This window comes from Symphalangus syndactylus, chromosome 7 (genome assembly GCF_028878055.3).
Source record: "Symphalangus syndactylus isolate Jambi chromosome 7, NHGRI_mSymSyn1-v2.1_pri, whole genome shotgun sequence".
Taxonomy (NCBI): Eukaryota; Metazoa; Chordata; class Mammalia; order Primates; family Hylobatidae; genus Symphalangus; species Symphalangus syndactylus.
The window spans coordinates 70,985,245-71,009,669 of NC_072429.2; the positions used below are offsets into that span (position 1 = coordinate 70,985,245).

General features: G+C 39.5%; 1 protein-coding gene and 1 pseudogene across 1 annotated transcript in view; one reads left to right on the forward strand and one right to left on the reverse strand.

Moving 5' to 3' along the window:
- Positions 1-24,425, forward strand: part of KCNB2 (potassium voltage-gated channel subfamily B member 2) — a 405,284-nt gene that overhangs the window by 84,102 nt on the left and 296,757 nt on the right. The gene's annotated exons all lie outside the window — the stretch shown is intronic.
- On the reverse strand, positions 1,042-2,712 carry LOC129486498 (HAUS augmin-like complex subunit 1; annotated as a pseudogene).

The following is a 24,425-nucleotide window of genomic DNA, read 5'->3' on the forward strand; positions in this document are numbered from 1 at the left end:
AGGAAGATTGGAGGGGCTTAAATGGATCTCACGGCTCTTACACATTGCTTAACTAAATAGCTTCCACAATTCCTCTCTCTCATAATGCTCTGTGGCTTCACACCTTGAGCCAGGTGTCTGCACAATTGTGATTTATGCAGGCCAGTTCCAAGTAGCAGTGAAATAGTGACTGAATAATAAAGGGTCACAGATGCATCTATGAGGCCAGGGTCAGCGGGAAATGGTGTGTGCCTTTTCATTTCCCTCTCTTTCCTCCACTTTTCTTAGCTAGGAAGTATCCTTATGTCACCTTCTGCCTGAATCCTGTATACTAATGTTGCTCCAATCCTCCCATCTTTCCAACATGATAGTTTCCCACCCAGTGTCTGAGCAGTATTTTGGAAGAAAACACTCTTATTTCCAATTCCAAAACAAAGATAGCCAGTGATGTATGTTGCAGAGAGAAAAGGAAGGTAGGCAAGGACAGGATTTGGGATGGAGGGAACAGAACATTGTTTTAAAAAGGCAGGGATTTGGCACCCAAATCAGATTGTTCTGCCTTCTCTATCCAACTCCAGAGAGACCTGAAGAACTCTCATCTTTGAGTGGCAGGATCAACTTCCATGCCCTGAAATTTCCATTTGGTCCTCACTTATTCAACGTGGAGCAGAAACCAGTGCATTTTTGTCAGTATAGGCTAGCATCACAGAAGTGCAAAAAAAAAAATGACAGTAGACTATAGCTCATTTTGATTAGTGAACATTTTTACGATAGACCCTTAATTATTCAGTCACTATTTCACTGCTACTTGGAACTGACCCTGTTTGTCTTAGTCATCCAGGTTGCATGCCTTCCCCTTACTTATAAACTCTCCATCTAGTGGTTTTCCCAGATGCTAAATTCGCACCCCCCTCCACCAGTCCCAAGAAATAAACAACTAATTAAAAATAGAGCAAATTTTGGCAAGTGCTGTCTACAGCCTATTTTAGAAAACACACACCATAATATTATCTAAGCGGCGTCTGAAGCTCTTTAGCGAGGGGTATAACTATGTGGTGGAACGACTTCAGGGCTCACAGCATGGAGCATCGGCAGTGACATCTGGAGTCTTTCATTATGCAGTTGCTGGTGCTGCACAGCCTCCCGCTCACCTTGGTACCTACACACACTGCTGTTTCTCCTGCAGCCCCTTGTGTGGCTGCATCTGTATGGTGGGGAAGCTAAAAGTACCTACCGAGATAGCAATATAGATTGACATTGGCTCATAATCCTTGCAAGCTGCACATGTGTGTTAAAAAAAAAAATCCCAAAGAACTAACATCCCAAATGATTCAGGTTTCTGTAGGAACTAGAAACAGAGAAGTAGGCTCAAGATCAAAACCAAATAGTGCCCCCGAATTATTTTTGAGGTCTTGTACCCTTAGAGTCAGAGAAACTCTCCTTCTTTTTCTTGCCCATTAATTCACCCTAAGTATTAGTTTAAAAATATGTTTGCTGTGTTGTCATGTATCCAACTAGTTGATAAAACTACAAGATTTTAATAAACATAAATTTTTATTATTTTGCAGTTGATATTGAGATAGAACACTAGTGAAAGAATTTTAGTGACTCATTTTTTTCAGAGAAAAGGTATTTTAATATGAAAATTGTATATTTGGACACAGAAACTGCTATACACAACAAGAAACCATGATTTGATCAATTATGGGATTATTATCTTCTAAAAACACAGAAATTACATTATTAAGCAATTACAAGAGGAAAAAGGAAGTCTGTAAAGTCCTATTCAATTTACTTTTTTAAGGAAAATGATGTTTATTTGACTCTGGTCACGGTTCCATTGTGTCTACTTTCTTTGTAAGTTCAGCTTCAGTTCTACCTAATTCTCTCTTTGCTTCTTCAATTTTCACTTGAGCAAGAGATGGATTCAGCATTAAATCTAAATAGAACTCCATTTTTTTCTTCAAAGGTATGGTCTGTCGTTTTAACTCTGCCAGTTTCTCTGATACCGCTACTAGGGACTGATGAAATGGAGAAGAAGCATCCATGCCTCTGGCTGAAAGTGGCTCCTCTGCAGCTTTGATATCAAATCTGAACTCCTCTGACTTTGCTTTTAGAACATCCCTGTTCTGAAGATGACCGTTGACTTTGACCCTTTCCAAAGACAAAGGAAACTCTACTTTCTTGAGATCCTCATGTTGACATTTTTCTAATACTAATGTTGTGGCTAGATTTTTTTTCAAGATTTTCCCATTCAATCTTGATTTCTTTAGTTTGGGATTTTGTTTGAAAAGATCAGATGTCGAATTATTCACTGCAGGGATAAACCTAGCTAGTGAGGTATCTTTAGTTTCAAGGGCCATGTGCTCTCAACCAAAGCATTCAGATACCTGGAGCCAGTGCTGGAGAGATTGGCAAGGGAGAAATTCACACTCTCCATGAGAAGGTCTTGAAGAGGCTTGGCTTCTGATTCATATTCACTTGCTTTCTGTCTGTTTCAAGTCATGTATTACCAGGTAGATATCCCTGTCCTGGAGCTTTTTGCATTCTAAAAGGTGGTGTAAAATCTCTGGTTCATAGATTCACCTCATACTGTGGAATGGGATTACCTCCATTTTTTTTTTTTTTTTTTTTTAATCACAGAGCAACCTGCACCTCTTTCTCCTCCTGGGGCTCCATAGCTGCCACTCCTGCCACTTCACATGGAACGCCTCATGGAAGAAGTGCCTTGCAAGCCCCTTATTTACTAATTTTCATTTCAAGATATTATTTTATTATCTTCAAATTTTATTTTATCTAAATCTTATCATCCACAAAAAAAGAGTTGCTCAATATTTCACAGTGTATAGACATGGTCAGTTAGCTTCAGGTAACAAAATAATCTTCAAAACTGTAATAGTAAAAAGTTTCAGAACCATTTGGTTGATATGATTTATTAAAGGAGTTAATTATTCTTTGGAGATGTTGATACCTTAGAGCTGTGGTAACTCTCCAATATGGTAACTACTAAACTCTTCAAATGTAGCTAGTCTGAATTAAGATGTGCTATAAGTGTGAAATACACAGCAAATTTGTTTTGAAGACTTACAACAAAAAAGGAAATAATTCATTTATAAATTCTTATACTGATTGCATGCTGCAATAATATTTTGAATATACTGTGGTGGATAAAATATATTATTAAAATTAATTTCACCTGTTTACATCTACTTTTAAAAATACCTCTTCCAAAATAGTCTATTTCTGTTACATAGCACTACGTTAGAGAAACAAAGGTTTCTGGTTACTCTACAGGGAAATAGTTAAAATATAATGTTGCCAAGGAAGACAGAAATCCAACAGGCAGTTTAGATGTTCTGCCAGAGAGCCTGATCATTGTTTCTCCAGAATCTACTGCAAAGACACCTCCTGAAGAGAAGAGGCTGTTTAAGCACATGCTGATTCAAACCTGGGTCCCTCTTCTGCAAGATCAACCATATCAATTAGTGCTATCTAGAGGAAGTTAATGGATCTTAAATTACTGGAACTAAAGGATACAAATGAACTAACATGTGCAGTAGAAGGAGACATTTCAGTGCCTTGTGATAAAGCCCACTGTCCCTTTCTAACTGAAGCATTTCCCTTTAGCAGCATTGTTGTCCAAAGTTGGAAGGTCTTCCAGTACTATATTTTATTTTATTTTATTTTTTTGAGATGGAGTTTCGTTCTTGTTGCCCAGGCTGGAGTGCAATGGTGCAATCTTGGCTCACTGCAACCTCTGCCTCCCGGGGTTCAAGTGATTCTCCTGCCTCAGCCTCCCGAGTAGCTGGGATTACAGGTGCCTGCTACCACACCTGGCTAATTTTTGTATTTTTAGTAGAGACGGGGTTTCACCCTGTTGGCCAGGCTGGTCTTAAACTCCTGACCTCAGCTGATCCACCCACTTCGGCCTTCCAAAGTGTGGGGATTACAGGCTTGAGCCACTGTGTCTGGCCAGTACTATATTTTAGATACATTAATTCATTGGATTAAGTTTTAGGCCCTTAGACACAAATGAATGTGGTCTCTGGACTTTTGCCTTTCTGAGAATTTTTTGTTTTTCTGTGAAACCTAACCACCTGGTTCATGAAAATTCCAGAATAGGAAATATTAATATAAAAGTAATTCTGTTTATATAAGTCTTCACTTTTGATACAAGAAATAAGACCACAAATTTATGGGAATGTGTTTTTAAAAGAATCCTGCTAACATATGTACATTTCATCTCTTAACCCTTTCTGACCTGTATATTTTTGTTTGTTCCAAATGACTCAATCCCAGCATATCAGTAACGACCTCCCATACTTACCAAGAAGCTTCTGCCATCTGGTGGTATATGTGGAGGACGTGGTAGTCAGGATCCCCAGAAGGATCAAATCCCCCAGTCCAGATCCCAGCTTCCAGATCTGTTTTCTCAAACAGCTTGAAAGATGGGATAGAGTATAACAACTTGACACCATCATCAGTTTAGCTAATGGTTGTTTCTCTTGCTTCCTAGAAAGTTGGTTTGTTTTGTCTTTTTATACCATAGTAGTGACATCACTTGACTTGAACATTTCCGTGCACTCATTTTTAATTATTTATTTATAATTTTTTATTTTTAATGTTTGTGGGTACATAGTAGGTGTATATAGTTATAGGTTACATGACATGTTTGGATACAGGCATGCAGTATGTGACAGTCACTTCATGGAGAATGGGCTATCCATCCCCTTGAGCCTGCACTCATTTTAATTAGCAGTCGTTTTGTTTTTACAGAAATAATCTGGCATTAACACCACAGTTTTAATAAAATTTAGACTAAAATTCTCAATTAATTACACAAGTAAAATAAAGATCTACTGAAATCTGTGGCATTTCACTATCCTTTGAAACTGATTTTGAGAAATTGTCTCCCAGTTTAATGTTGGAAGCTGGTCTTCATACATCTCATAAGTGTTTGTAGTGTTCATGCAACCTCAAGCATAGGCAACATTTCCCTATTTCATGTTATTTCACCTGCTCTATTAGACCCTCAGACAAATTATATATAGTTAACAGTTTGCCTTTTAATACATGTTTGTATTATCTATAATCAATTTTTTAAAAATCATTTTGTCAATTAGTGCATATTTCATGAGTATCTGTGATGTTACCAAGCCCTCTGGGAAATGTTGTGGATAAATTGATAAATAAAATAACAGTCTAATCCTTATGGAATGTACACAGAAAATAAACAGTGTTTGACTGTTCTGAGGCCTTTTTTTGTGCTGCTTCCTTGGGCTCAGAGGTATCTCCTTCTGCTCATCTCCAACCCTCCTCTTCAAAGCTGGAGTTAAGTCTCTGTACTCCTTGAATCACAACTCCAGAAGGGCAAATAGCAAGAAATGCCCCTAAATTGTGGATTTATAGGAATCAAAATGTTTGCATAGTTTCAATATGTTGTAGACATTTTCAGTGGTGTATAAGTGATTTCAGAAGAAGAAAAGCCTACACCTCTGTAACTAGTCATTTGAATAATATCTACACAGTCTTTCACTGTAATCCAAGAGTATTGAGACTAATTGGAGCATTTCTTGACCCTCCAATAATAGGAGACATTCAAATATGTTATTAACATAATCTGCCATAGAGAACAGCTGAAATAATGTGATATGAATATCATGATCAACCTTGATGGAATAAACATCTTCCTACAGATGCACAGTGAGATGGGGATGAAAGCCCTTTTTCTGTGTCAAGCTTCCAAAAATGGTTAATTTATTAATCTGAATACTTTAGGCAAATTGAAAAAAAATGGAATGAAGAAGGATGTGAATAATCTATATAATTAAACCCTACTGTGCAGCTTCTTTGAAAGTTAGTCTAGGGTTTATGCCATAGTTTTATGTAAGAATCTTAAGAGAGCTTATTGTTTAATTGTTCTGGTCTATATAACAGTGTTAGCTAAAACATAACCTGTGTCCAGTAGAATTTGGTTTGAAGTGGGTTTATCTCCGACCCCTATCTACTAAAATGCTCCATGCATCTTAGTTACCTGTAAGAAAGTCCTGTAGTAAAGCTCTGAGAGCCCCCAGACACCAGCACTTCTGTTCCAGCTCCTGCTAGAACTTGCCATGTGGTTTTATTCAAGACACCATCTACCTGAGTTCCAATTTCTCTATCTGTAAAACAAGGGAGTGGGCCCCAAATTCTGATTTTACCAAAATCAGTGGGCCCCAAATTCTGATTTTACCAAAATCAGAATACAATAAGAAGGAAACTGGAGGTTTACAAACATCATTTTGGTGTGTCTTCATTGACTGAGTGTGAATTATACTGCCATTTCACTGCAGCATTTCTGTTGTAAAGACTTCTATTACAGTCAGTCAGAGGCAATGTTCAGGTTAACTTTCTCTGGCTGTATTGATTGGGTGAAAGTTATCCCCAAAGCTCGAGGAAGCAAATAAATTCCTTCTACCAACTTAAATTGTAGCGATGCCTGTCACGATTTAGGGGCATTTCTTGCTATTTGCCCTTCTGGAGTTGTTTTGATTCCAGGAGTACAGAGACTTAACTCCAGCTTTGAAGAGGAGGGTTGGAGATGAGCAGAAGGAGATACCTCTGAGCCCAAGGGAGCAACATCAAGGACGGAGTGGGGAAGAAAACCAAGTGTCACTTATTGAAAACCGAAGGCTGTGATCTGCAGTTTCTGGTTTGTTCTGATAGAAGACTTTGGAACCCAAACCATCTGGACACATCTCAGGGACAATAAAGAATTGAAAAACGTTTTACAAATGGAAAGTGGATAGGTTATAAGGGGGAAATATGAGTCACAACCTAGTGAACTAGTTTAGAGGAACTAGGCTCCCAGCACACGGGAGGCCTTGAACAGATTAAAAAGATAACTCATTTGTCACATTTATCTTCCTGGTCACATTCAAAAAGCTTCACCTATAGTAGGTTAATTAATTCTCATGACAACCACTATAGGTAGGTCTTTACTCTCCTTATTTAATACATGAGAAGATGAATTTATAAAGAAGTTAGGTGCCCCAAATCACAGTTGTGAAGCATCAGACCCACTGAGGCTGGCCCCAAAGACAGGCTCTCATTGGCACAAATGTCCTTTCTGGCTCCAGCTTTCTTAGTTCCCTCATGATCACCCCTTCCTTTCATGGCCCCCCAGATGCTTGAGTGCTTCCTGATCAGTGCATAAGCATATGTTCATTTGTTAAGAGTGCTTATGCCAGTAGGTAGCTTATCTACAAATCGTTACTAGAGACAGAATTAGGAGCCATGCCTCCTCCTCATTTCTCTACTCACTCTGCTCTTCTGTTTAAATCAATCAAATCTCTATAATGTTCATATTAGTAAATTACTTAAACATAAGCTATTTTACAAATATATGCTAAGTTCTTAAATATCTTCACTCTGCCTCATGCATGCTTGGCTTTCTGTGCTAGTGTCTCAGTCAAAGCATATGGAATTGGATAGTTTGGATAGAAAACTTCTCCAATTATCTATATGTTCAGAAAACTGGGAAAACATCCTCGAAGAAGAAGCACACATTAAGTGCCTTTTGCCTGACAGATTTTAGCCTACCACAGGATTTCAACCTTTTATGCTTGGGGAAGTACTTTCTTCAACAACAAAAAAGATAACATTATGATTCTTTGGTACATTGTGGTGTCTCTCAAACCTTCTTTATAAGCCTGAGATGGCTTTTAACGAATGGTTTTTGCTCAGAGAGACAGGGTTTTTTTTTTTTTTTTTCATTGAACAAGGAATGGAAAATATGCTAATTATAACTGAATAATGGACTCAAAATTTAGATTAACCCTACCTGATCACACTAACAAGATACTGTGATTCTGCATTCATTTGTTTGGCCAACACATCATATTGAGCATTGCAGTAGGCAGGTTCATATGGCGGTCCCCATGACCCCCACCTCCTGGTGTTCAAATGTGGATGGGGCCTGTGACTTGCTTAAAAACAACAGAGGAGGGCAAAGGCAGTGGGATGTACTTGGTTACATCACATAGCATCGCAGTGCCCCTCCTGCTGGAGCCTCTCCTTGCTGGCTTTGAAGATGCCAGCTGCCATGCTGTGGGCTGCCCGTGTTGGAAGCCCACTTAGCCAGGAGCTGAGGGTGGTCTCTTAGAGCTGAGGGAAGCCTCCAGCCAACAGCTAGTGAGAAATAGAAGTCCTCAAGGTCACATCCATTAGGAACTGAATTCCGCCAACAAAAGCAGATCCTTTCCCGGTCAAGCCCCATAGGAGACCTCAGCACCAACCAAAAACACCTTTCTAGCAGCCTGGTGAGACACTAGCCGGAGACCCAGTGAAGCCGTGTCCAGACTCCTGACCCACAGAAGCTGTGAGATGCTAGGCCTCTGTTGTTTTAAGTCACCGAGTTTATGGTAATTTGTTATATAGAAACAGGAAACTAATACAAACACCCTCAGTATTCCAGAAACATTTTGAGGAATTAGAAATGGAGCAGTGAACAAAATGAAGTCCCTGTTCTGAGGAGCTTGTATTTCAATAAATCTAAAACATAGACATTTTAGAAGCTTTAATTCATCTCAATTATAATTTCAAAGTAAAAACCTCAGTGGTCCCAAAATGGGAAAGAAAAATTTACTTAAAATATTTATTTTTTACTTTTATTATTATTTTTTGAGACAGAGTCTCATTCTGTCACCCAGGCTGGAGTGCAGTGGCGCAATCACAGCTCACAGCAGCCTTGACCTCTTGGGCTCAGGTGATCCTCCCACCTCAGCCTCCTAAGTAGCTGAGACTACAGGCGTGTGTGACCATGTCCAGGTTATTTTTGTATTTTTTGTAGAGACAGGGTCTCACTTTATTGCCCAGGCTGGTCTTGAACTCTTGAGCTCAAGTGATCTTTCTGTCTCGGCTTCTCAAAGTGCTGGGATTGCTGGCATGAGCCACTGCACCCAGAAAAATGAGCATTTCTTTTCTGGTCCAAAGGAGGAAAAATAATGCTGGACATATCTCAGCACTGACTTACCAGGTGATCTTATTCAAGGAAAGAATGGGAGGACAGGGGTTGTCAGCTATAGAACACGAGTTCTCCACGGGCTGAAGCTTTAGAATCAGAATTTTGCAGTACCATGATAATGCAGTCATACAGTATATATCACTATTTTAAAAAAAAAAAGATACTGAAAAGCTTAAATACATAACTGCCAAAAGTCACCAAAATAAGAAAAGCAATTTCAAAATCAGCTTAGTGATTTGATTTCTATAGAAAGACCATTGTCTAAAAGAAAACCTAGGATTCATTCAGCATTTTCAGAAGATCGAAGTCACATTCATGAACAACATGTATGTTAGTTCTAGTGTCCAGACAAGACAGCTAAGAAGGGCTTGAATTTCCACACAAGCTACCTGGCTTTATAAGTAGCCCCAGAATGCCCAGGCACAGGGGCCACAGAATGCCCAGAATACACAGGCCACAGTCCACCCTAGGCCCAGTGTCCAGCAAATTTGAACTGCCAGTCACTTGGGGAACCAGGAACCTGTACTGTATTCAGGAAACCACAAATCTAAGGCCACATTCTATAGAATAGACTTAAATGTTTTCTTGAAATTAATATGTAATCAATAACACTCAGAATATATTTGGGCAGCTTATATGTGCAATGTGTTGCATGCAGCTAAATGACTTTAACATTTCTATTGCAGTGTACAGAAGGTGTTCATAGAGCTAGCTATTGTTGAATTGCAGTTATGGTTATTAATAACGTGTTGAGCACTAGTTCTGTCAAGACATTGTGCAGAGCACTTTGATATGTTTTTAATTTTATTTTCTTAAAAGGATCATTGTCCCCATTGAATAGATGAGACTAAACCTTAGAAAGCCTAAGATACATACGCAAGATCCAACAATGAAAAAATTTTGGGGTTACAATTTTAATTCAGGCAGTCTGGTTGCAGAACTGGTGCCCTTGACCACTATGCATGGCACCTCCTGTTAATGTGACAAGCACAGTGTCAGATGCTGTGTTCTTTCATTTGTTCTTTATAACAACCCTGCAAAAGGTATTTGGGGGTGATGGGATGAGCCTTGAAAAACTCTTTCAAGTAATTAGTTTAAGAAAGAGGCAAGATATCGGCATGATCTTCTGATGCCATAATCACTTTTTACATAACCAGGCTAACTGGGGGCTCCAAGAGCTATTCTAAGTAGGAAACCATTGTGTGTTAATATTTATCAAATATTTAGAAGATCAATCTACTTCCAAGACCTTCCCCATCAGTTTGATAATGCCTAAAATTCTAAAAGCTCATGCCAAATTTCTTTACCTTAAAGCTTTGAAATTATTCTTAGTCATTTACCCTTACCAGTCATGTATACTTTAGCAAGAATAAGTTTATCTCACTCATTCACAAAAGCAGATTTTTATGGAGAAGAGGATGCAAAAACTTGAGGATTGCAGATGCTGAATCTTCTTTAGAGAAGAAGGTCACTAGGAGTGAAGAACAGGGCAGATGATATTTAGCCTAATGGCTACCAGAGATATTAAGAACACTTTCTGGAGGTCTCAAATTTGATTTTTTTCTGTATAATTAATTAAATTTTCTATCACAGACAACCTTGTGTATAACCTAGAAATGGTAGAAAGTATATGATCTAAAAGCAAGGTACCATCAGTTCTACTCTACTTATTTTGAAAATTGGAAATTGTCCCAACACATTTTGATACATTAGAGAACAATTTGAGCATAACGAAAATGTCTTGTTTTTTTATGCATGATTTTTATCCATGATAACACTAGGTGAATGCAGAAAACTGCATCCAGATGAACAGAGCTGTGTAGGAATGTGCAAACTGCACACAGGCTCACACCTCAAACATCTGCCAGCTACCTCTGCTCACCATGCGCTTTGAGCCGCACCCATCCACATCTGGTGTTAGAACTTTCCTTCTGACTTCAGATAACCCTTCTTCCATACTTCATAATGACTTACTAACTGTAGCCTTTTGACACTCACTTCTGCAAGCAAACTCCAGGTCTTTTTTCAAGATAAAATATAGTATTTATTGTAGTATTTATGTATCTCTTAACCATTTAGCATGTGTAAACTGTGTTATTTTTATTAGATTAAAAAAAAGTTTCCCTGGTGACTTTTTTGTTTTTGTTTTTTTGTTTTTTTTTTCTTTGAGATGGAGTCTTGCTCTGTCGCCCAGGCTGGAGTGCAGTGGTAGGATCTCAGCTCACTGCAACCTCCACCTACCATGTTCAAACAATTCTCCTGTCTCAGCCTCCCGAGTAGCTGGGACTACAGGTCTGTGCCACCATGTGTGGCTAATTTTTGTATTTTTAGTAGAAACAGGGTTTTGGCATGTTGCCCAGGCTGCTCTCGAACTCCTGGCCTCATGTGATCTGCCCGCCTTGGCCACCCAAAGTGCTGGGATTACAGGCATGAGCCATCACGCCTGGCCACTGATGAAGTTTTTAGCATCCATTTTTCTGATGAGTACTGTAGGATTTTTTGCCCAGTGATTTTTAGGAATGTGTGTGTACGTGTGTGACTTTATTGCAGAACTGACCTTATTGTCACTTATTATGCAGATTTCTCCTGTTAGGGGGTGTGTGTGTGTGTGTGTGTGTGTGTGATGCACTTAAAGGGGTAGCCAATAATTATTTGAAGTACTTCTTTTCACAGTGGTTTAGCAGGTTAGCAGATTTTTCCCAAGAAAGAAGAGCTAACCATGCATCAAAATAACACTTTTCAGGAGCATTTCTAGAGGCTAGCTCCAAGGAATGATGCCCACTTCATCCTTTATTAAGGTTGGTATCTCAGGAGAACTTATGCTGATAAACATGTGTTGCCCCAGTACCACGGGAAAGCAGCTTCCAGCATGCCCCATTTCATCCTTAGATCTAGCTAAATTTCTTTTAGGGTCAACATTTGGGAATAGGCTGAGCCCACCTCCCTGCACACATCTGCTGCTGAATAACATCCAAATGAGAGCCTCACTCTGAGGTTAAGGTTGGCCTGGTAACCATGCCAGCTCTCTCTTCTTACCTTTATAAAGTCCTGTATGCCTCCCTTCCTCCACATCAAATCTTCAGAAGTATATCTGTGGTTTTTGAACTATGTGCAGCCCCAGAATTTATGAAAGCTACAAATATAACATACTTAACATTTTAGGCACTAAATAAATGCTAATATAACTGAGGAGTGTCAAACTAATTGTTAGGAAGTGAGTGCAAGACAGTGACACCACAGACAAAAAATAGAAGACATTTGAAGCATTCGTGTCACACAATAGTCTTGATGTAGGGGAAAGCCAGGTATGGTTAAGTCTCAGTAAGAAATCCTTGATTTCTGAAGAATAAATTGAACTCATTCTCAAAGAAACGCTAAAGAGAAGACTCAGTGTTAACAATGGGAAGAGTCCCAGTAACAGGAGGAATAGCCCCCACAGTGTCTGGTAACTCCTTATTGAGAGGCACTATGTCACCTGAAGTTAATCCCAACTCCGCTTCCATCAGTCAGGTAAGCTCGCCCCTTATGGGAGTCTATGCTTTCTAGAAACTCCACACTTAACAATCTATTCTCTCATTCTATCTTTGTTTTCCACAGTATCTCAATGAAAAACAAACTTCTCTTCCAGAATTTCCAAAATAATAATAATACCTATATTGGTCTGGCCTGAGTCTTATGCCAGCCCTGGGCTAGTCATGATGACTGGCGTGGCCGGGAAAATGTGATGCTCTGATTGGCTATGCCTGATGCACATGCTCAGTTTGGAGCCAGGGAAGGAATCAGTTTCACTTGGATCACATGAATTGAGAATAGAAGATAAGCAGTTTCTCAAGGAAAATTGGGGTGCTGTCACTAGAAGGGGAATGGGTTCTGGGCAGGCAAGAACATGAGATGGCCCCTTTAAGAGCCTCCTAAGCCAGGCTCTGTGCTAGGCACTGAGCCTGTGAGAGTGAGCGTGAGACAGAGCCAATGCCTTTCTCCAGTTTGTAGTGATTTGGATATTAATTCAGTAAGCACACAGGTAAGGAAACTGAGCCTAGAGAGATGAAGGCACATTTTTCAATGTTGCACAGCTAGTTAGAGCCAACACAGTGTCTAGAAACTCTAAAATCATGGCCAATATTAAGATGCCATCTTGCCTTACTCATATAGCAAGCTGACCTATTTGAAGCATGGTTGTCTATTAAGCACACAATTGTGTAGGATATTACTGTTATAACCAGTTGTATGCTGGAATTGACTCACACCAGCTGGTGCAAAATTATTGGGTACATCTCTTTCCTACTTAACATTCAGTGAAATAATGTTGGTAGCTTGAAATCAGCTATGGTGGTATTTACACTGTAGAAATTGGCAACCATCACCATGAACTGATTGTTACACCTTTACCAACATACCACCAGTTACCATGGTTATAGGAATTTAGTCTTCAAGCAAATTTTTTTTTTCTTTTCTAGAGTATTTAATAAAATTCACATAATTATTGATATAGGTGGATAGATGTGACAGGTCAGGAAGTTCTTAAACCATAGAATTTTTGTTTCTTTTTTCTTCCATTCTACTCCAAATCCCAAGGTCTTCAATCTTATATGTTTAGTACAATTTATATTTTATTTTCATATTTGGTGCATGTTGATCAAAGTGAAACCACAGATGAGAGGAGACTACTGTACCACAAACTAAGCAGCTTAAACAGCAGAAATTTATTGCCTTTCAATTCTGGAGACAAGAAGTCCTAGATCAAGGTGTCAGCAGGGTGTCTCTATTACTAAGGCATCTATAGGTAACATGTATGAATTTTCAGCATCAGACTTGACCTTACTAATACTGATTTTTAGCATAACAAACAGACTAGACTTTAGCTATGTTCTTCTTAATTGCCCAAATTAGTGGCCAATAACCTATACCTAAAGTTTTCAACTCTCAGATTTGTTAGCATTGTCCTTTGTACTGGCATGCATTTATTTTGGTAAAAAGGGGAGAAAGAAGATACATCAAGACACCCCTTGATAAACCTGACTCAAAAAGGAATAAAGGCACTTGTATCAGTTTCTGTGGCTGCTGTCACAAAGTGCAGTAGGCACCCCTTATCTACAGGGGATATGTTCCAAGCCCCCCATGGATGCCTGAAACTATGGATAGTACTGAACCCTGTATACAGTATGTTTTTTTATGTACATACATACCTATGATAAAGTTTAATTGATAAATTAGGCACAATAAGAGATGAACAACAATAACTAATAATAAAATAAAACAATTATAATAATATACTGCAACAAAAGTTATGTGAATATGGTCTCTTCGTCTCTTTTTCTCAGAATATCTTGAGAGTTACCATATGTACCTAAGGGTAACTGAAACCCCAGCAAGTGAAACTGCGGATCAGAGGAGACTGCTGTAGCACAAACTAAGAGGCTTAAGCAACAGAAAATGTATTGCCTTGCCATTCTGGAGGCTAGAAGTCCTAGATCAAGGTGTTGGCAGGGTTGGTTCCTTTTGCGGGCTGTGAGGGAGAAATCCATTTATGCCTCTCACCTAGCTTCTGGTGGTTTGCTGGCAATCCTTAATATTCATTGGCTTCTGTGGCATCACTCCAACTCTGTCTTCATCTTCACATGGTGTTCTTGCTGTTTGCATCCCTGTGTCCAAGTTTCCCCTTTTTTATAAGGACATCAGTCATATTGGATTAGGGCTCACCCTAATGACCTCATTTTAGCTTAATTACATTGGTAAAGACCATATTTCTGAATGAGGTCACATTCTCAGGTACAGGGGTTTAAGACTTCAACGTAACTTTGTGGGGAGGACACAATTCAACCCATAACAGCATTGTAATTAAATTGTTAAATTGTCACACACTAATATCAATAGATAAAATGTTCTTTGTCAAGCTAGAGTTCTAACAAGTAAATGTTTCATTCTTTTTGAAAAACAGGTATTCCTACTGAGTTGATTTCCATATTATTCAGAATGTCTTAACGACCTGGTCTTCAGCCTTGTGCTCCTTGTTCAAATGCAGAATTAATTTTAAGACAGGGCTCAGTCAAATCAGCCCACTGCCTTTTTCTGTATGGTCTACAAGCCTAGAATAGTTTTTACATTTTTAAAGGGTTAAGTGGGCTGGGCATGGTGGTTCATGCTTGTAATCTCAACACTTTGGGAGGCTGAGGCAGGAGGATCACTTGAGGCCAGGAGTTCGAGACCAATCTGGGCAACATGGCAAGACCCCCATCTTTAAAAAAAAAAGAGATTTTTTTTTTTAAAAATTAGCTGGATGTGATCACATGCACCTGTATTCCCAGCTACTTGAGAAGCTAAGGTGGGAGGATCACATGAGCCCAGGAGGTTGAGGCTGCAGTGAGCTGTGTACATACTACTGCACTCCAGCCTGGGAGACAGAATGAGACCCTGTCTCAAAAAAATGGGAGGGGGCAATGGAAAAAAATCAAAAGATAAATATTATTTCATGAAGTGAAAATTATATAAAATCCAAATTTCAGTGTTGTCAATAAATAAAGTTGTATTGGCACACAGCCACACTCATTCATTTGCGTATTGTCTATGGCTGCTAGAGTTGCAGAGTTGCAAAGGAGACTGTTAGTCTGCAAAACCTGAACTGTTTACTCTCTGGCCATTTACAGGTAGGATGCTAATTTTCTTAACTATACCTCACTCACAACTAATTGCTGCTGCTCCCCAATGACACAGCCTAGTCACTGAAGCAGACAGGCATCATGCTGCCGACCTTTGTGCTGTGAGGTGGGTGTCTTCATTCATAACTTATAGCATCATCATGATTCTGCCTATTTTGTTACTATCAGAAGAATCATGCAGCTAATTAGTAAGCACTTAATTAGAAGTCAGAACCAATGCTGTTAATGGGCATGCTTAATATTCCATCGACAGAATTTACTGCTGGCATGAAAGGTGTGTGGTCATTGCCACCTCCAACCCCCGCCCAATATGGCAGCATTTTATGTCTATTCGTTAAACATAACTTCCATGTGTAACTTGCATCTTGAAATAATTTAGTTCCATTGAATCCACTGGGATTGTATTTAATCCTGTCTCTATTAGTTTTCTATTGCTGCCAAAGCAAATTACCACAAATTTAGCAGCTTGAAACACCACAAGTTTTCTGTCTCAGAATTTCCCAGGCTAGCAGTCCAGTGGGCTTGGCTGGCTTCTCTGTTCCAGGTCTCACAGACTGAAGTCAAGATGGCAGCAGGGCCACATTTTTTTCTGGAAGCTCTGCGAAGAACCTGCTTTCATGCTCTTTCAGGTTATTGGCGGAAAGAGGAGCTGATTTCTGCCAACAATCTGAAGGAGGGTGGTGGTCCCTGCTTCCTGGCTGGCAGTGGGTGGGAGCCTATCTTAAGGCTACATGACTCCTGCTCCCATTGCCCCCTCCATTTTCAAGCCACCAAGGGCATGTCAAACCCTTCTCATGCTTCAGACCTTCTCATGACTTCTGCCTGTAGCTGGAGAACAATCTCTCCTTTTAAGGGCTCATGTGATTAGATTGGTTTCTTTTGGGTAATCCAGGATAATCTCCCTATTTTAAGGTGCATAACCTTAACTACACCTCCAAAGTGCCATTCACCATGTAACTTCACATATTCAGATTCCGGGAATTAGGGCATGGGTGTCTTTCAGGGGCCATTCTGCCTGGCATGCCTTCTCTGGGTTCTGTGTTCCTAACCTGAGTGTCTGCATCTCTGTTTTCTCCTAGAAGACTCTGAGGGATCAGCACTTGGCGCTAGGGACTGCACTTGCTTTTCCATTTTGGGCGCCCCCAGAAAGACTACCACTTTGGTAGTCTCTTTTTATTGCAGAGTTGGCATTTCAAGTTAGTCTTTCATGGATGTATCACCATGTTGTTCCCATGCAACACAATTAAATGACCCCAGCCACCACAGCTGAAAGCATTTATACTTAGTTATTTCATACAGCTGTGTTAGAAAACCACTGCATACATCAACTGTGATATAAACGTACCCTGCTAGAGTTGGGCAGTAAACAGCCTGCTTAGCTTGATGCTGCAGCCATAAAAAAAAAGGTCTGCGTGCATCTTGGTTGCCCATCTAGTCAGACTGGAACACCTTGCCCCTCTGAAGTTTAGAATACATCCATTTTCATGACTGCTCAGATTATAGGTAAATTGTCACCTTGCTGTGCACTGTAATGTTTCTGGTTACCCATTTAAATCTGGTTGATGTCCACATTTGGAAGAATTCCTTACATTTGATCCAAATGTAAGAAAACTTGAAGCATTTTGGAAGTTCAGGCTGAAATATAGTTGCATTTTTAAATGCTAGATACCTAATAACTAATGGGAAATTCTAGCAAAGTGGAAGGGGAAGTAGGAATGGGGAATAATCTTTTTGTTCACTGGCCGTGATGCTGGCACAGAGACCCTAGAATGCAGACTAGGATTTCTTAAACACTAACATGCTCATGAATTGCCTAAGATCTTAACATTCACATTCTAATTATTGAGTCTGAGATGAGGCCTGAAATTTCATATTTCTTACCACTTCCCAGATGACGCAACCTCTGCGAGTCTGTGGGCCACACTTTGAGTGGTAAGAATTTAGAGAATTTAGACTACGAACAAAATGAATCAATTTCTTCCCAAAGGGTTATTTTTTTCACGCTAACTATTATATCTAGGTTAAATGTATTCATGTTACTGGCAAAGTCAAAGAGCTCAGCTTTCCTTTCCTTGCTTGGTATTAGGATTTAAGTATAACTTTAAGGATGCTGCATTTCCTCAGCACAGGAGGAACAACCATGAAGAATGCCATTTGTTCTAATCAACTCAAACCTAATTAAAGAGAATAATGTAATTTAAAGTGAAAATTTTGATTCAAATAGGTTCTTGATGACAAGATTAGCATAAGAAGATAATTTCTTTAAAATATCTTAAGTATAGTTGGAGAATGAGACAATGTGGTTTAATGATTTGTGTTGATGGGGAGACATTTAGGGCCTGAACTAAAATATTCCCTTCCTTCATTCCCTCCTCTGCATCTCATTTAAGCCCCCTAGAATTCTTTGGAAAGCCTGGAGACATGCTAGCTTTTATCATATCGGGAGCTGGTCCAGGAAGTATGAATGTGAAATTTTAGCATTTGTGTAACTGCCAGCAGGTGTGGTCTGAATGTGTAGTGCAGGCTCCACTTTCAGATTTCAAGGAAGAGCTAATTCCTCAGTAATGCTCTGTGATGCTTGAAGCTTAGTGTGAAGGCTGGGCATTCCTGGGGAGGGAACTGCCTGCCGGTGGTCCTGATTCTGTGTCTGCTGGCAAGGCTGGATCCAAACAAGCTTCCTCTTCCCCTTTTTGCAGTCAGCTGCAAATCCTGAATGAAGGTAGACAGAGGCAACACCCAAGAGGCTGATACCATGTCTTTCACCTTCCAAGATCAAAGGATTTAAGAGTGCTACTAAAGCAATGTAATTCAATTTATATGAGATTCTGAATCACCAAGATTAGGCTTGGTTATCATGAAAATGGAGGAATTATCTTCTCAGGGATTTGTCGTCCTGTCAGTCAGCAGAGTTTGCCTGGTTGACAGAAAAGGCCCCAAAGGAACTCCATGTGATTCTGCTGGGGAATATGAAGCCCAGTGTCGAATGAAGAGTGCCCCGTCTCTGCTGCTGAGATTGCACTTTGGTTAAGTGGGAAATGTTCCTAGGCTTCAGTTTTATGTTCTCACCTCTAGTATTATCAGGGGCAGCCACTTGCTGTTTTCATAGAATGGAGGTCCCCTGCAAATGCTGGTAAATGCACTGCGGCGTTTAATTAGGAAGAAGGATGTAGAAACTTTGTTTGGTGTGTGGCATATAAAGAAGAGAAGGCAAAGCATCTCTGTCAACAAAGAATTCAAAGTGTAAGAACTCCCGGCTGCCTTCAGCCTGACAGAAAGTGTCTTATCATCTGTTTCTGCTCTGCGGCATGGTGGCCAACAGTGCAGGCTTGAGAGAGAATAGGTCTGATTTCTGATACCTGCCCTACTACCCTACTCGTTGTGTTACTGAGCAAATTTTAATTCCTTTGTGCCTCAGTTTCCTCATCTACACATTGGGAAGAGTAGTACTGTACTTTATAGGGTTTTCATGAGATTAAATAAGTTTACAGATCTGAAGCGATTAGAACAGTGCATGGTATTTATAAGTGTGCCAGGAAGGTTAGCTCTTATTCGGATGCTCAGAGAACACGAGGTAACAGCAGGGAAATCAGAAGACATGGGTTCAAATTCTGACTTTTTCGTAGATTTAGGTCTATCCCAGTGTCTCTGAAATTCCTTGTAAAACATGGACTGTAATACCTATCTCCCATGGTTTTAGTTAAGCTAAAATAACAGTTTATGTGAAAGAGTCCAGCAATAAATCGTCACTCAGGGACAGATGGTTGAAGTCCTACTTATTATGGCAAATATGTTATCCTAAAGGGTATTAAATTAACTGATAGCAAGCAAACTAGATTTTTATGTAAATCAGAAATCTATTTGCAGACAAGTATCCATTATGAATTATGGAAAGGATACAATTTTCCTCTATTTAGCTCTAATCCTTTCATTTTGATTAGATTAGGTTATAATCCTGACAGTGACATTTATTGAGTGCTTTTTACTTTATCTCATCAGTCCTCAGTACACTCTGGCAATATTATGGTAGATACTATTATGATCCCTGTTATACTGCATGTTGGAAATACGTGGCTCAGAGAGGTTAAGTAACTTACCTAAGGTCACACAGCTACAAAGAAGCAGAGGCAATGCTGTAGCCTAGTTCTCTTTGACTCCTGATAAAGTGCTCTTTATAACTATGGTGTTTTCTCTACATCAAGTCAAATCTCATGGTCTTTTAGAGCAATTTTTGTCATGACAGTTCAAATTATAGATCAGATCTTAGTTTTATTTCAAAGTCAGAAGCAAAGTAGTCAAATGAGAAGAAAAACAAACAGCCATAAAAGTCCGATACTGGCCCATTTCTGCCACCAACATGCCATAAGACTGATCATTGTTTTCCAGTCTTGAAATATCTTCTCCCCGAATCAGAGGCAGCCCCACAGTTTTGTTAGAGAAGAGGCTTCTGGACACTATTGAGTCGAAAGGTAAGAGTGGTGGTTGATGCTCTTGCCTTGAGTGTAAATTTGCCAAGCAAGCCTATAGTTTGTATTACAATACTATGCTTGCTAAGTGGTTTGGCATGCTTCATAGATTTTGGAGGCTAAAGCCCCCCTGCCACATCACAGTCTTATGCCTCTGACTCAGTTTCTGCTAACAATAACCAAAGTATATGAGGATGTGATAGTTTACTGCACTGTGTGGCCAGAATTTAGTAGCGTTACTAGATTAAACCAGATCACAAAGAACAGTTCTACTCTTAAAAAAACTGTATTTTACAGTGGCCCGGTCAGGAAAATTCATCTGTTTTTGCTTAGCAAGTTGTACTAGGAGATTTCACAATTTAGTTCATTGCTTTTATAAACAGTGTTTTCCTTCCTCTCTCTGAATAGATCTTTTTTTTGTAGGGAAATTGGAGCTATGAATCTATCCAGTGTAATTTCATCCTTTTCTATCAGTTGATCTCTACTAATGAATCAGGAAGCCCGCATGTGGGCTGGGAGATGGGAGGGAGCAGAGAGGATACAGAATGAGGAAATGTAAACAGCACTGCCAGTGATGCTCATGCAGCGAAGATACGCCCCTCCGTCACTGTTATAGCCTCTCTCTCTCTCACTTCTTTAAAAGCTAATTCTTGGAATCCTTGGCAGAACCCTGCGAGTCCCTCTTCTCTCATCTCCCTTCCATGCAAATCACATTTAACAGACTACTTGCGTGGCTATGCACTTGACTAAAAGACTGTTCAACTACAGCTCACTAAAGACATGCCATCAAGGGATTGCACAGCCTCATAGGAGAATATGTGTCACAGAGTAGGTGCTGAGAAGCCTACTAGAAGACCAGATAGGAAGGTAGTTGAGAGGGAGAAAAATAGAAATGAACGAGCTGTGGAATAAGAAGTAAGTTAAAAGGGCAAAGACTCATGGGCCATATGTAAGTGTTTCCTTGCTCCTCCTCTCACCAGCTCTGAGACTGTGGCCAGCTTAGCCTTTGTGTTCTTATCTGCAAAATGGGATAATAATAATGCCAATCTCCTATTATTGTAAATATCGAGTGATAAAATGAATGGAAAGCAATTAGCACTTAGCACTTTTATTCATTCACTGTTAGAATTATCCCCTTCCCCCACCATCGTAGAGTCCAGTCTCTGCCATTCAGAACTCTGTAAGGGATTATTTAAGATCCTATGACCTTTGAAATGGGTCAGGACCTATTCTTCTGTCCTTTCTTCTTTTTTCTGTTTATTTTTATCTTTCTTTTTTTTTCTTTAAATCAAAGATTTATTAGTAACTTAAAACTAATTTTTACAGAAATTTAACGCTAAAAATTTTTTTTTAATTTTATTATTATTATTATACTTCAAGTTTTAGGGTACATGTGCACAATGTGCAGGTTTGTTATATATGTATCCATGTGCCATGTTATTTTGCTGCACCCATTAACTCATCATTTAGCATTAGGTATATCTCCTAATGCTGTCCCTCCCCCCTCCCCCCCACCCCACAACAGGCCCCGGTGTGTGATGTTCCCCTTCCTGTGTCCATGTGTTCTCATTGTTCAATTCCCACCTATGAGTGAGAACATAGGGTGTTTGATTTTTTGGCCTTGCAATAGTTTGCTGTGAATGATGGTTTCCAGTTTCATCCATGTCCCTACAAAGGACATGAACTCATCATTTTTTATGGCTGCATAGTATTCCATGGTGTACATGTGCCACATTTTCTTAATCCAGTCTATCATTGATGGACATTTAGGTTGGTTCCAACTCTTTGCTATTGTGAATAGTGCCGCAATAAACATATGTGTGCATGTGTCTTTATAGCAGCATGATTTATAATCCTTTGGGTATATACCCAGTAATGGAATGGCTGGGTCAAATGGTATTTCTAGTTCTAGATCCCTGAGGAATTGCCACACTGACTTCCACAATGGTTGAACTACTTTACAGTCCCACCAACAGTGTAAAAGTGTTCCTATTTCTCCACATCCTCTCCAGCACCTGCTGTTTCCTGACTTTTTAATGATCGTCATTCTAACTGGTGTGAGATGGTATCTCACTGTGGTTTTGATTTGCATTTCTCTGATGGCCAGTGATGATGACCATTTTTTCATGTGTTTTTTGGCTGCATAAATGTCTTCTTTTGAGAAGTGTCTGTTCATATCCTTCACCCACTTTTTGATGGGGTTGTTTTTTTCTTGTAAATTTGTTTGAGTTCATTGTAGATTCTGGATATTAGCCCTTTGTCAGATGAGTAGGTTGCGAAAATTTTCTCCCATTTTGTAGGTTGCCTCTTCACTCTGATGGTAGTTTCTTTTGCTGTGCAGAAGCTCTTTAGTTTAATTAGATCCCATTTGTCAATGTTGGCTTTTGTTGCCATTGCTTTTGGTGTTTTAGACATGAAGTCCTTGCCCATGCCTATGTCCTGAATGGTATTGCCTGGGTTTTCTTCTAGAGTTTTTATGGTTTTAGGTCTAACATGTAAGTCTTTAATCCATTTTGAATTTATTTTTGTGTAAGGTGCAAGGAAGGGATCCAGTTTGAGCTTTCTACATATGGCTAGCCAGTTTTCCCAGCACTATGTATTAAATAGGGAATCCTTTCCCCATTTCTTGTTTTTATCAGGTTTGTCAAAGATCAGATAGTTGTAGATATGCGGCATTATTTCTGAGGGCTCTGTTCTGTTCCATTGATCTATATCTCTGTTTTGGTACCAGTACCATGCTGTTTTGGTTACTGTATCCTTGTAGTATAGTTTGAAGTCAGGTAGCATGATGCCTCCGGCTTTGTTCTTTTGGCTTAGGATTGACTTGGTGATGTGGGCTCTTTTTTGGTTCTATATGAACTTTAAAGTAGTTTTTTCCAATTGTGTGAAGAAAGTCATTGGTAGCTTAATGGGGATGGCATTGAATCTATAAATTACCTTGGGCACTATGGCCATTTTCATGATATTGATTCTTCCACATTACAGTGAAACTAGAGTGACCACTCTAAAGTTTTCCCCTGTTCCTCTATGGAAACTCACAAAAGATTGGGAAACTACAATGAAGTGAAGCCTTTTCACTCTCTAATCCCAGGAGCTATTTCCAACTAGCACACCGACCACTGGGCTTCATAAGTGTTGCTGGTTCTTTGACCGCTCTCTAAAAATAACTACATGATGATCTCTTCTTCACAGTTGAAGGTAAAGCCCCTCTTGTAGAAGCTGTGTTCTTCTTCTAATTAGCATTTCTACTTGTGTAGTTTTCTTGTATAAGACAAGCATATTTTTAAGCTGGCCATAAAGTTGGAACTACCATCTAATTTCTGCCTCTGAAACAAAAATCACACAAGCCGGCAGTGTCCCCAAACCACTTTGAAATCCAATCTCAATCAAGTCACACTCTTGTAGCTGGAAAAAACTCAGAAGCCATTTAATGCCATTTTCTCAATTTTATGGTTGAAGAAACTATATTGGAGAGGTTAGGTGACCTGCTAAGCATGTAGTTATTCCGGAAAAGCCTGTAACCTTTCCCACTACATTGCATTGTTTTCCATCCTCAAATGGAAAAACTCTAAATAAACACCCTTCTCACCTTTAGAGGATAGATGCCTGAAGGAAGTGCTTCCAAGCATTTCAGACAGTATTAAATCTATCACTCAACTTATGCAGATCACTGTGACTTCCTTGAATTTTCATTATTGGCTTCCAGGCACATGCAGTGTGCTTAAATCATCACCTATAAAGCTCCCTCTTTCTGCCTCCAGTGATGGCATGGGCTGATAATGTGAATTGGTTTTTACAATTTCAGATACTTCTATGGTTAAAAAAATCCATTGTGATAATAAACGAAGCTAGAACTATTGGGAGTAGGTCCCTGACCTTGGAAACTGATGAACACATCTTCCCCAGCTTGATCTTTGTTGCATCTGAGAAGAACCCTGGGCTGCATAACTCCTGGATCTGACCCAGCATGTTCTACCACCCACAGCAAAAGCACAGAAATATAACCAGCAGGATGCCTATTGATTAGACATCCACAAATTATATTACTGATTACCTACTCCTCAACCTTCAGGCAGGCAAACACGTTTTCAGCTCTCATGAAGTCATTTATTTTCACACGTCTTAATATTTCACATTTTCTTCCCTTGGTTTTAGACTTTTCTACCTCTGGCTGTGAGGTTTGCCTTGTGTATTATTTGCCCAACAGGGCCTCCTTAATCTGGTTTCTTTTCTGCCTCTCACCCAGATACTCTGCTGAATTACTCTCCCGGATAGGAGCATGCTCTTTCCTAAGGAGGGTTGTGCAGGGGTACGAGGGAATCT